Consider the following 12,682-nt stretch of genomic DNA (forward strand, 5'->3'; position numbering starts at 1 on the left):
CTTGTCCATTCATAGTATGTGCAAAATTAGGGAAAGATGAGACTACTAAATAGTAAAACTCTGCAATAAAACACAAAGGGGATATAAATGGTTTGTTCTCAAAAAGTTTTTTCAGGTCACAACTGACAGATTTTACATCATTTAGCATATTTATGGCAAACCACAAATCACAAGATTTATAAATTGCTGGTAAAAAAATTGATGCATGGATACTCAAAAGGAACCACAGTAATAGCATTGTAGGTAATACCATAGATACCAACAGCTGCAATAATTGCAGATAGAAGAAAATAGTAACAGTTTTGATAAAGAAATTCCTTAGCTCAGTCATTTAATTGACTCACTATCAGTTTTCTAAATGTAGTCAAAACTGTCAGGTTAAGAGGATTACTACGTGTTCTCCATGTGTAGAAGAGGCAAATGGCTGTTATGATGCAAATAATCAGTGCTTCAGTAAACATTAGTGTTGATCTTGAAATCATTCCATGTCTATAACAACATAGCTGAAACAAAGGAATATGTGGATATACACAGACTTAAGTTCCTCAAGTTGGAATGAAGTCTCAAGATATTACTTTCCTGCTCGTACCTTTCTTGGGAAGAAACATTCTTCACAAATAACAGGACTTTAAGTAATGGCAAAATGGGGTTCTGTGAGGTTTTTAACACTTCTAGGATTCCACGATGTTCACATAAAACTTTAAAATCTCAAAATTTCAGGTTGCATAGTGTCATAATTCATAAACAAGTACAATAAAAAACTGTTTCATCACTTATCCTGGAAAATTGCATATTTTGCAAAGATGATCACACATTTCAAACCCTGGAATTTCAAGAGGACATCAGAATAAAAAATAAAAACATTATCTCAGGCTCTCTGGTCATGGCTGGTACAGCATCTCCAACCTTAATGAGACCTGCTTTGTCCTAGATCTTTGTCTTTATCTGAACCCCAATCTGCTAACTGCTTGCTCTGTGGGTCATCTAAACATTTCAGTTTACTGCTCATACAATACCTTTTTCTTGGAAAAATCCTAGCTGAATTGTCTAATATTCAGACTGACAGTGATTCCTTCAACCACAGCTATCACAATCTTACATCATCTCCCCCAGTCCTGATGCGCTTCAACATTTCTATTCTAAAATGGATATAAAAATAGTGCTCCATTTCCATATCAGACAATTCTGTCAAATCAAGTTCTGCCAGTTTGGGAATGAAACAAGGAACTCCAACTTATGCCAATCACCACACATATCTCCAAGACAGAAGAAATCAAATAGCCTTCAGATTCAGTGTCTATCTTTTTACTGGCAAAGATCTTTTCCAACCTGTCCAAGTTCTCAGATATTCTTATACAAGACTTCCCTTCCTTTAACCCTTAGACTGTGTCAATATGCCTTTGGAATTTCCCACCTGGGTGTGTAAAACTTCATAAAAAAATGAAAATGCTCCAATTGCCTTCATATACCTCTTGTTATAAGAATAGGACCTATATTTTCCATATCTGGCATTATTTTTTTCTTAAAATGTGATTAAAGTCCTGAAAAATACTGTTTTTTATAGAAAAATGGTAAAAAAAGCAAAAAAAAAACCTTTGGAGTGCATTATACACAATTCTTGACCCAGCATTTTGTTTGGGGAACTAAAATTAAAGAAAGGGCACGTGGATTGAATTTGCGACCCTTTCTTGATAAATAACTATACAAAAAAAAATTCTTTGGTAAAATAGGTACCTTTTACATATTGCTTTTTTGAGATTTTGTAGAGTTGAAAGAAACTGGAAAAGAATTTGCAAAATAACTTTTATTGTATACAGTTCAATTTTTTTTATATGAAAATAACAGAGAGAACCATTTATATATGATATAAAGACATGAATGAAATTGAAAAGTATTTAGTGCATTATATATGGAAAAAAATCTCTTCTGAAACGAAATGGGTATTTTCATTTAGGAAATTTTCAAAACAAAACTTCAGCTATCCACTGTTTTTGTATAGCTTTTTACATTCACAGGTCTTTTTGTACTTGCTTACAATATGGTACATTTTGAAGCATGGCAAAATGCACAAAGGTGGTTTGTTAGAACAGGTTTCACAGCGATATGTCGTTTGTCTGCTTTTGCACTGCCCTTTTTTCTTCAAGCAGCAGTCAGTAATTATAATGCAAATAACACAATCAGGCATGTTATTTTTGTTTACAAATTGAGTAATGAAATGCCTGCCTGTGAGTCTGTTTGATAATGGTGATTCCAGTCTCCTCTTACCAATCAGTGGCCTTTTTGAATAACCTTCCAACAATCCATTTGCAAAACCATGTAAATTGGTACAAGATCAGAGTTACTGTTTGATCAGTGGTAAATAACCATTGATCAAACGGTAACTCTTATTCAAACTTTTCCAGGCTGAAAACTAAGCTAACCTAAACAGCAAGCATAGGCTACATAGTTGTGCGAGTGATACAAAAACAAATAAAACAATCATTATCTTAGATAGAAATGTAAAACTAGAGCGGATAACCAAAAGTAATCTAACCTACACAACTGTGCATGTGAAGCAAAAGCAAGACAGGAAATGCAAGAAAAAAAATAATAATGACTGGTGTTATGAGTTTAGCTTGCATTGCTCAGTCAGTACTAACTTTCAACACTTTCCAAATAAACTGGTTAAATCAATGAGTACTCATTTATCATTTCCCAAACAATGCCCACAAAGCCTAGCCCTCTAAAACGCATTTTTTCCTTTCCCAAACAATGTCCACGAATCCTAGCCTACCTAAAACACACTAGCCAGTATGTCTCGACAAGGCAAATTCCTCCTCTATCTCTTTCCCTCTCTACTTCTTCCTCTGTTTCTCTAATTATATACGTATATAAATAGATTTACATATACATATACTATATGAAGAAAAGTATGTATTTATATAGCCTAACATAAAAACATACGTAGATTACTCATTCATATATTTGCGTACATTTACGATCGATTAAAAGGCTGGAAATTTAAATGGCTGGTTAAAGGCCCAAACAATAACATCTAGATTCTGGCCATTATATTTGCTTCATTTTACTATTACATAAGCTTGTGGTAACTTATCTAAATATTACTTTCAACCAGGATTGATTCATAACACAAAAAATGCATTAATATGTAAAACATATGAATTTATACCGAAAAAATTAACAAAATACAAGTCATCTCTTGCCCAGCTGGGGGTAAACATTGAGTTCTTTTGTTATTGGTATGTTTCGGGATGCCACCAATAGATGGTGTTAGATATTGCCATCAGGTTTTCTATGATTGTAAATCAAAGAAAATGGACCAGTAATTTTAAGGGTAAACATTTTTCTATAGGGGTAAACCAGTGTTGACGCTCGCCCTTCTATAACAAGTGTCTGTCGTCGACCAGGGGCGACAGCTGCACTCTAAGGGTTAATAAGAAAGAGAATCCTCTTCAAAGGAATCCATAAATTCTATGAAGGCTTTCTTTTCTGAATCTAGGTATCATCATACCAAAGTGTGATTATGTCAGTAAGCAGTTATACACACAGACAAAGCATATACATTTGGCCCAGTGTATACAGGCAACTGATTCCAAGCCAGCTTCATTCCATGTATGCTCAGGCAGTGTAACTCCTCGACTTTTACAAGATAACAATATTTAGGTTAAAACATGAAGTTTTTATGTTAAAACAAAGTTTAATGTATACTTACCTGGCAGGTATATATATAGCTATATCTGTTCCACCTGGCAGAAATTTTCAAATCTCGCGGCAAACGCTAGTAACCTATTAGTAGTTCAGGCAACCACCACCCGTTACCGTGGCGCTAGCGCCAGGAACAACCGTTCCCCACTTGGACCAGATTTTCTCTGAACCCTGTCTCCTGAGGGGAGGAGGGTGGGCATTAAAATGATATTGTTTATAATAAATAATAAAGTTTCATACATACTTACCTGCAGTATATACATAGCTAAGACTCCGTCGTCCCCGACAGAAATTCAAATTTTCGCGCCACTCGCTACCGGTAGGTCAGGTGATCTACCTGCCTGCCCTGGGCGGCAGGACTAGGAACCATCCCCGTTTTCTATCATATTTTCTCTCTTCCACCTGTCCCCTGCGGGGAGGCTGGTGGGCCATTAATCGTATATATCTGCCAGGTAAGTATGTATGAAACTTTATTGTATTTATAACAATATCATTTTCATACAATGAACTTACCTGTCAGATATATACATAGCTGATTGGCACCCTTTGGTGGAGGGTCAGAGACAGCTAATATGGAATAGACAGGTAAACAACATATGTTGTAGGTATAAAAGAAAAACCTTGGTTCCTACCTGATAGGTGGTAGACTTCGTGGCTGTAGCCCGGTAGTCTGCATCACCTCAAGACTTTAGCGAGATATTAGATCTATGGCTAGAGTTCTTGTGGGTCGTCGATGGGTATAAGAAACCGCTTACTCGGCAGAGCCTAAAAGGACTTTGTCAATGGGTACTGGACCACTTCTATGACAACACACCTTGTGAAGGAGCATAACCAATCCCGACCACCTGATCCTAACACCATGTTAGTATATAGAATTGCTCTGAGTTATCCCCGAACTCATAACAAACAACCCATAACTCGAAACGAAAACTCATTTATACAAAAATTCTCAAAAAAAAAAAAATTTTTTTAAATACTCCCCTAAAAGATATCACAAGAGTTCCTTACTGAACAACAGTGACTGGCCGCCAGTGCAGCACCAAGCCCTCTTTGTCAGCAGGAATCTAGAACATATCTAGTAGAAGGTATGTACAAATTTAAGGATTGGTGTTTGCTCCCGTACCCAGTATTGTATCCGCCGATACAAAAGGTCCCAGAGAAAAACATTTCTCGTAGGTCACGCGAACGTCTTTAAGATAGTGAGATGCAAAAACTGAATTGCACCTCCAATATGTCGTGTCAATGATTTTCTTTAATGACATATTCTTCTGAAAAGAGAGAGACGTCGCCACTGCTCTAACTTCATGGGCTTTTACTCTTAAAAGCGGAAAAGAGTCGTCAGGACAGAACTTGTGAGCATCCGTAATGACGCTCCCAATGAAGAAAGCTAATGCGTTCTTAGACATGATTCTTGTGGGGTCCTTAATCGAACACCAAAGACTCTGTCTAGAGCCTCCCATTTGTTTCTTTCTTTGTAAGAAGAACTTCAAGGCTCTTACCGGGCAAAGAGACCTCTCTGTTTCTCTCCCTACTAGACTCGATAAGCCTTTGATCTCGAATCTCTTGGGCCAGGGATTCGATGGATTTTCATTCTTCGCTAGAAACAGAGTCTAAAAACGAGCAAAAGGCCGAGTCTTTGTTAAAGCCGACTTCATCTTCTAGGGCATGAAGTTCGCCAACTCTTTTGGCTGTCGCCAAAGATAGGAGAAACAAGCATTTTCTTGTTAAATCCCTGAACGAAGCTACGTTGGGAGGCTCAAATCTGTCCGACGAAAGGAACTTGAGAACTACGTCCAGGTTCCAGCTGGGTGGAGTTAGTTCCTTCGATTTTGTCGTTTCAAACGATCTAATCAAGTCGTGCAGATCTTTATTGTCAGCATGTCTAGGCCTCTGTTTCTAAATACTGCCGACAGCATGCTCCTGTATCCTTTGATTGTCGATACAGACAAATGAGAGACCTCTCTCAGAACAAAGGAAATCTGCGATTTCGGTTATAGAGGTACTGGAGGAGGACAACTTCTTAGACTTGCACCACCTTCTGAATACCTCCCACTTCGACTGATAGACTCGTCTAGTGGAAGCTCTGCGGGCTCTAGCGATAGCGCTTGCAGCTTCGCGAGAAAACCCCCTCGCTCTGACAAGTCTTTCGATAGTCGAAAGGCAGTCAGAGCGAGAGCGGGGAGGTTTTGATGAAACCTCTCGAAGTGTGGCTGTCTGAGAAGATCCATCCTTTTTGGAAGGGATCTTGGGAAGTCTACTGTCCACTCCAAGCACCTCTGCAAACCAATCTTGTGCTGGCCAAAACGGGGCTATCAGGGTCATCCTTGTCCCGTTGGACGCTGACAAACTCAACACTTGTCCCAGGATTTTGAAAGGGGGGAAAGTACACGTCCACATGAGACCAGTCCAGCAGGAAGGCGTCGACCACGAGAGCTCTTGGGTCTTCCACCACTGAACAAAAGACTTCCAGCCTTTTGGAAAGGAATGTGGCGAACAGATCTACGTGAGGAGTGCCCCAAAGATCCCAAAGACTCTGACACACCTCTGAATGAAGAGTCCATTCTGTGTGAAGGACCTGGCTTCTCCTGCTCAGTCTGTCCGCCCTGATGTTTCTCGTCCCCTGAACAAATCTTGTTAGGAGGGGCGATGTTTCTTTGAGAGGCCCAAATTAGCAGATCTCTTGCTATCTCGTAAAGCGACACAGAGTGCGTTCCTCCCTGCTTCCGAATGTAGGACAGGGCTGTAGTGTTGTCCACATTCACTTGGACCACACTGTTCGTCACAAAGGGTTCGAAGAACTTTAGCGCTAAGTGAACTGCTAGAAGTTCTTTGCAATTTATGTGCCAGGACACCTGTGCTGTCTTCCAGGTGCCTGACACTTCTCTCGGTCCTAGTGTTTGCTCCCCAACCCTTCTCCGATGCGTCGGAAAACAACACTCGGTTTGGGTTCGGAACTTCCAGAGAAATTCCCTTGTTCTCTTTTTAGAGGGGTACAACCACCATTGCAGGTGTGGTTTCATTCCCTTGGAAGGAGAAAACTGTCGGAGAGAAGTCCCGTCTTCCAGTTCCACGATCTCTTTAGGAAAAACTGAAGAGGGCGAAGATGTAGTCTTACTCCTAGAGGAAAGAACTGTTCGAGCGAGGGAAAGGGTGCCTAGTAGGCTTAACCATTCCCTCGCCGAAGTTCGTTCTTTCATAAGAAGAGAGAGACTTTTTCCAAGCCTCTCACGATTCTCTCTTGCGAAGGAAATACTCGAAAAACCCCGAGAATCCATCTGAATCCCCAGATAGACCAAGTTCTGTCTGGGAATCAGCTGTGACTTCTCGAGGTTCACGAGTAGTCCCAACGCCTTTATCAGGTCTAGGGTCAAAGAAAGGTCCTCCAAACCACTGTCTCTCTGTTTCTGGCCCTGATGAGCCAATCGTCCAAATATAGAGAGATGTTGACGCCTTTGAGGTGAAGAAACCTCGCCACATTCTTCATCAGGCTTGTGAAGACCTGAGGCGCTGTGGATAGGCCGAAACACAAGGCCCTGAACTGAAAGATCCTTCCCCCCGTCATGAAACGGAGGTAATTCTTCGACGAAGGGTGAATCGGGACATGAAAATAGGCGTCCTGGAGATCCAGCGACACCATCCAATCTCCTTGACGTAAAGCGCAAGGACTGAGGCCGAAGTCTCCATAGAGAACTTCTCCTTTCGAACGAACTTGTTCAGAGCGCTGACATCTTAGAACTGTCTCCAGCCCCCCGAGGCTTTCGCAACCAGGAAAAGCCGATTGTAAAAACCCCGGAGAGTTTTGCTCTAGAACCAGTTCTATAGCTCTTTTGTCCCACATTTGATTCACCATCAGACGAAGAGTATCCCTCAGTACAGGGTCCCTGTATCTGGCTGACAGTTCCCGCGGAATGATCGTTAGTGGAGGACTGTCTTGGAAGGGGATAAGATATCCTTCCTTATTATGTACATGGAAGAGGCGTCTGAGTTTATGAGTGACCAGGCCGTTTCTGCAAATTCGAGAAGCCTGGCCCCCACTGGTGTTTGGAGGCTGTCTGTCTCACTCCCTTTCTTAAAGGGACGGGAAGGAGCCTTACCTCTCCTCTCAAGACCTCTTCTCTTAGAGGTAGCTCTGGAGAGAGGCCCTCCTCGAAAGGGCTGAACCGTAAGAAGTCGGTCCTTTCTTGTCTACAGAAACAAGAGGTCTCTTCTTCCTTGCAGTTTGCAGGAGAAGATCCTGAGTCGCCTTCTCAGTCAGTGATCGAGAAATGTCCTTCACTAACTGAGAAGGAAACAGGAAGTCAGACATGGGAAGCGAAAACCAGGGCTGCTCTCTGTGAGGGAGAAAAAACCGCCTTTGTTAGGAATGAACTAAAAATACTCCTCTTCTTAAGGAGTACTGCTCCTCCGAAAAGAGAGGAGATTTCTCCCGATCCGTCTTGTACCGCCTTGTCAATACAAGCAAGAATACTGAGAATTACTTCTGGGTCAAGACCATCCGAGTCATGAGCTTTCTTAGACATCACCCCAATCAAAACGTCTCCCGTATGCCGGGCCTGGTTTGGGAGAGTGAGCGGCGGAAGTGGAAAAAATGAATTTTTTCAAAAAATTACAGCGCGCGTACGTTTTGAAGATTCAAGAGTTCATTTTTGGCTCCTTTTTTGTCATTGCCTGAAGTTTAGAATGCAACCATCAGAAATGAAAAATAATATCATTATCATATGTAAATAATGCGATATATGGTAGCGAAAAAAAAAAAAATTCATACATAATTGTATTCAAATCACGCTGTGCAGAAAACGGTCAAAGCTAACCAGTTACTTTTTTTGTTCGTTGTATTGTACACTAAATTATTGCGATCATTTTGATATATAATACATTGTAAAACAATAAAACGTAACACCGGAAAAATATTATCACAAAATGATGTACGAATTGTAACTCGCGGACGCAAAAAATATTTTTTTCAAAAATTCACCGTAATTCTAAATAATGTTCTAGAGACTTCCAATTTGTTTCGAAATTAAGACAAATGATTGAATATTACGATACTGTAAGAGTTTTAGATTAGAATTGCAGATTTCGACCATTTCGGACGAGTTAAATTTGACCGAATGTCGAAATTTTAATATATATATTTTTGTTTCATATGCACATATTTCGAAGATGGAAAAAAGCTACAACCTTCAATTATTTTTTATTGTATTCTTCATGAATTTGCGCACATTTTGATATATGAAACTCTATAAAAAGGCTAATATGAAAAGGAGCAAATATTAGGATAATGCCATGTACGTATTTCGGAGACTTGCGGCCGCGAATCGGCGCGCGGAGTGAAGGTAAATATATTTTTCAAAAATTCACCATAAATCACAATATTGTTTTAGAGACTTCAAATTTGTTTCAAAATGAAGAAACATGACGGAATATTACTAGGCCGTAAGATTTTTAGCTTACAATTGCGTTTTTCAACTATTTCGGTAGAGTCAAATTTGACCGAACGTGGTTTTTTTTCTATTTATCGTGATTTATATGCAAATATTTCGAAAAAAGAGAAAAGCTACAACCTTCAATCATTTTTAGTTGTATTCTACATGAAATTGCGCACATTTTCATATATAAAACTTTATGAAACAGCTAATTTTAAATGGTGCAAACATTTCGACAATCGCACAAAAAAATTCTGATTTTTTCGGAAGAGTTACCGCGCGAACGTAATTTTTTTTTTTCATAAATTCACCATAAATCAAAATATTGTGCTAGAGACTTCCAAGTCGTTGCAAAATGAAGGTAAATGATGAAATATTACTAGAATATAAGAGTTTTAGCTTACAATTGCGTTTTTCGACCATTTCGGTAGAGTCAAAGCTGACCGAAAGTTGAAATTTTTGCACTTAACGTTATTTATATGAAAATATTTCAAAACTGATAAAAAGCTACAACCATGGGTTGTCTTTTGTTGTATTGTGCATGAAATTGCGCACATTTCCATATATAAAACTTTATGTAACGGCAAATTTAAAAGGGTGCAAACATTAGGACAATCGCACGAAAAAATTTATCGGAAGAGTTATCGCACGAACGTAAGGAAAAAGTTTTTTCATAAATTCACCATAAATCGAAATATTGTGCTAGAGACGTCCAATTTGTTGCAAAATGAAGGCAAATGATTGAATATTACTATAATATAAGAATTTTTAGCTTACAATTGCGTTTCTCGAGACCATTTCTGTAGAGTCAAACAGTTGACGAAGGAGGTTGAAATTTTTGCACTTATCGTTTATTTATATGAAAATATTTCAAAATTGATAAAAGCTACAATCATGAGTATTTTTTATTTGTATTGTGCATGAAATTGCGCACATTTTCATATAATACTTCATGTAAAGGATAATTTAAAATGGTGCAATAATTATGTCAAAGTGACGAAATAATTTCCGAGATGTGTCACTGATACTTTTTTAGTGCGATAAGAAAGAAATTCGCGCTTGCGCGCCTGCGTAGCGATTGTAAACAAAAACAACGCCTGATCCGTGAACTCCAGCATCCCAAGGCGCGTGATACAAAAGTTTTCGGCTGGTAGGCCTATAAGTATTTTTCCGCGAATTTTTAAAAAAAACTTTTTGAGCCGACGTATGATACGTCCAATCGGCATACGGGAGACATTTTGACTCGACGTTTAATACGTCCAATCGGCGTAAGAGGGTTAAACACTTCCAAAATATGGAAGAGTCCCTTGAGGAGATGATCCATCTCCGAAATAGCCCAAGACACGCGAGCTCCATTCAAAGCGTGTCTCCTTGACGAGTCAACAATGGTTGAGAAGTCTGAGTTCGGCTGCCGCTGGGAGAGAAAAAGGGCTCCCATGTTCTCCCCAGTTCGGTACCAGAAACCTCTCTTGCCAGAAAGTATGGCTGGAGGCATACAGAAGGTAGTTCTGCCCAGATCCTTCTTAGACAACATCCATTTGTCTAAGGACTGAAGCGCTCTCTTCATAGAGATCGTAGGTCTCATCTTCAAGACCGACGAAGACTTAGGCACAATCGCACTCGAAAACAGTGATCGAGGCGAAGGAGGAGCGGCAGGAGTTAAAAAATCTCCGTATTCTCGTAAAAAGAAGGTCAGTCAGAACTTTATAGTTCGAGACTCCTTCTCTACCGTCTCCCTCTTCTTCCGAATCTCCTTCTACACCTTGTGGAGAATCGGCCTGCAAAACGAGAGGATCTTCATCCCGTTCTCTCTCTACCGGAGACAAACTCCTACTAGGAGAGGGGCTCATCGAGTGAACCGACTCTCTCTCACATCTAAAAGAAGTCTCGCGTCTGCTTGACTTCTCGCGCCTGAAAAGCTCCTCGCGCTTGGCTGGCGCCTCGCGCTTGTCTGGCGCCTCGCGCCTGGCTGGCGCTTCACGCTTGGCTGGAGCGTGTAGCTTGGCTGGCATCTCGCGCCTGGCTGACGTCTCGCGCTTGTCTGGCGCCTCACGCAACTCCTCGCGCCTGGCTGGTGCCGTCGCCTCCTGGCTGGCGCCTCGCGCCTGGCTGAAACTTCGCGCTTGGCTGGCGCCTCGCGCTTGGCTGGATCCTCACGCCTAACTGGCGCCTCGCGCCTGGCTGGTGCCTCAGGCCTGATCGTATCCTGATCTCGAGCAACTCGCTCGGAAAGATCCTGACGTTTGTACGCCTCTTCTTGCCTGGAAGACGTCCTATGTCTGGCGGACGCTTCACGTCTAGCTGGAGAAAGAAGACGAGACTTCTTAATAGGAAGTCTAGCGTCCTTCTTGCGAGGGGGATCCCTTGAAAGAACTCCCACCAAAGAGGCAATCTGCTCTTGAACTGCCAGCAAAATCCTCTTGGAAGCCACCCCAGCGTCCTCTTCAATAGAAGAAGCAGGAGAACTCGAAGAAGTGCGATCATCAAATACATCTCTAGGAGGCGTCGAAACCAGCTTAGCCTTCTTGATAGAAGAAGGATCTTCCTCCGAGAAGCGCTCCGGGCTCGAGTCGAACGCGCGCTCTTTCCAATGCCTTTTCAGTGGCCTAGAAAGATCCGAGTCCTTCCACCCTCGTTTAGGTGAAGGAGAACCGGACGACGAGAAACAATCTCGTAGGACGCTTCTATTTTGAGCGTCCTGAGCAGACTGTAACAAAAAAAAAAATGAAACGAAACAGAACCTGCTGAAGGGATGGCGCCTGACCGTTGGGAATTCCCCACAACATCCGTACGACTTTCGACTTTCCTACTCCTCTTGGGTATGTGAGTTTGGAAGAGGTCTAGGCCTGGGAGCATCGCAGGACGGTCAGACGCCCCTCCACAACACTGGGAACACTCACTTCACTTAGTAAATCACAATCACTAGCCTTACCTTGCATGGCCGCCATCTTTGTCTTCATTTTACGAAGAGTAGCCTTCAGATTGGCGATTTCAGAAGCCGAATCCGAATGCAAAGCCTGTGAAGATTCAGATACATAGGGAGAATCATATTCATTAATACAAGGAGAGTTAGACTCAGGAAAAGGCTCAATAGGCCTTGTACTCACACTCTTTTGTGCAGCTCGTCTAATCCTATCCCTCTCTAACTTCTTCAAGTAAGAAGTTAGAGTCTTCCATTCATTAGCATTCAACTTTTCACACTCAATACAGTGTTAGCCAAAGAACAGTCAAACCCCCTACATTTACGACATACAGTGTGAGGATCAACCGAAGCCTTCGGTATCCTCACCTTGCAGCCTACATTCACACACACTCTCACACTAACACTTGAATCAGACATTCTAATAGAAAAAATCAAAAGCAAGTCCAAATCCAGTCCACAGTAGCGAATGCCAAAACAACGATCCAGTACGTCACCAAGAAATCCAATAAAAGATGATCAATAAAGTCTTGAAAAGCGAATTCCAGTCAAGAGGTAGTAACAACAATGTTGATACCACCGGCGACAGAGAAAATATGATAGAAAACGGGGATGGTTCCTAGTCCTGCCG

At 41.1% G+C, this 12,682-nt stretch overlaps 1 protein-coding gene across 1 annotated transcript in view; it reads right to left on the reverse strand.

Moving 5' to 3' along the window:
* LOC135205441 (mitogen-activated protein kinase kinase kinase 4-like) overlaps positions 1 to 12,682 on the reverse strand; it is a 95,572-nt gene that overhangs the window by 57,087 nt on the left and 25,803 nt on the right. The window lies entirely within an intron of this gene.

This window comes from Macrobrachium nipponense, chromosome 24, assembly GCF_015104395.2.
Source record: "Macrobrachium nipponense isolate FS-2020 chromosome 24, ASM1510439v2, whole genome shotgun sequence".
Classification (NCBI taxonomy): Eukaryota; Metazoa; Arthropoda; class Malacostraca; order Decapoda; family Palaemonidae; genus Macrobrachium; species Macrobrachium nipponense.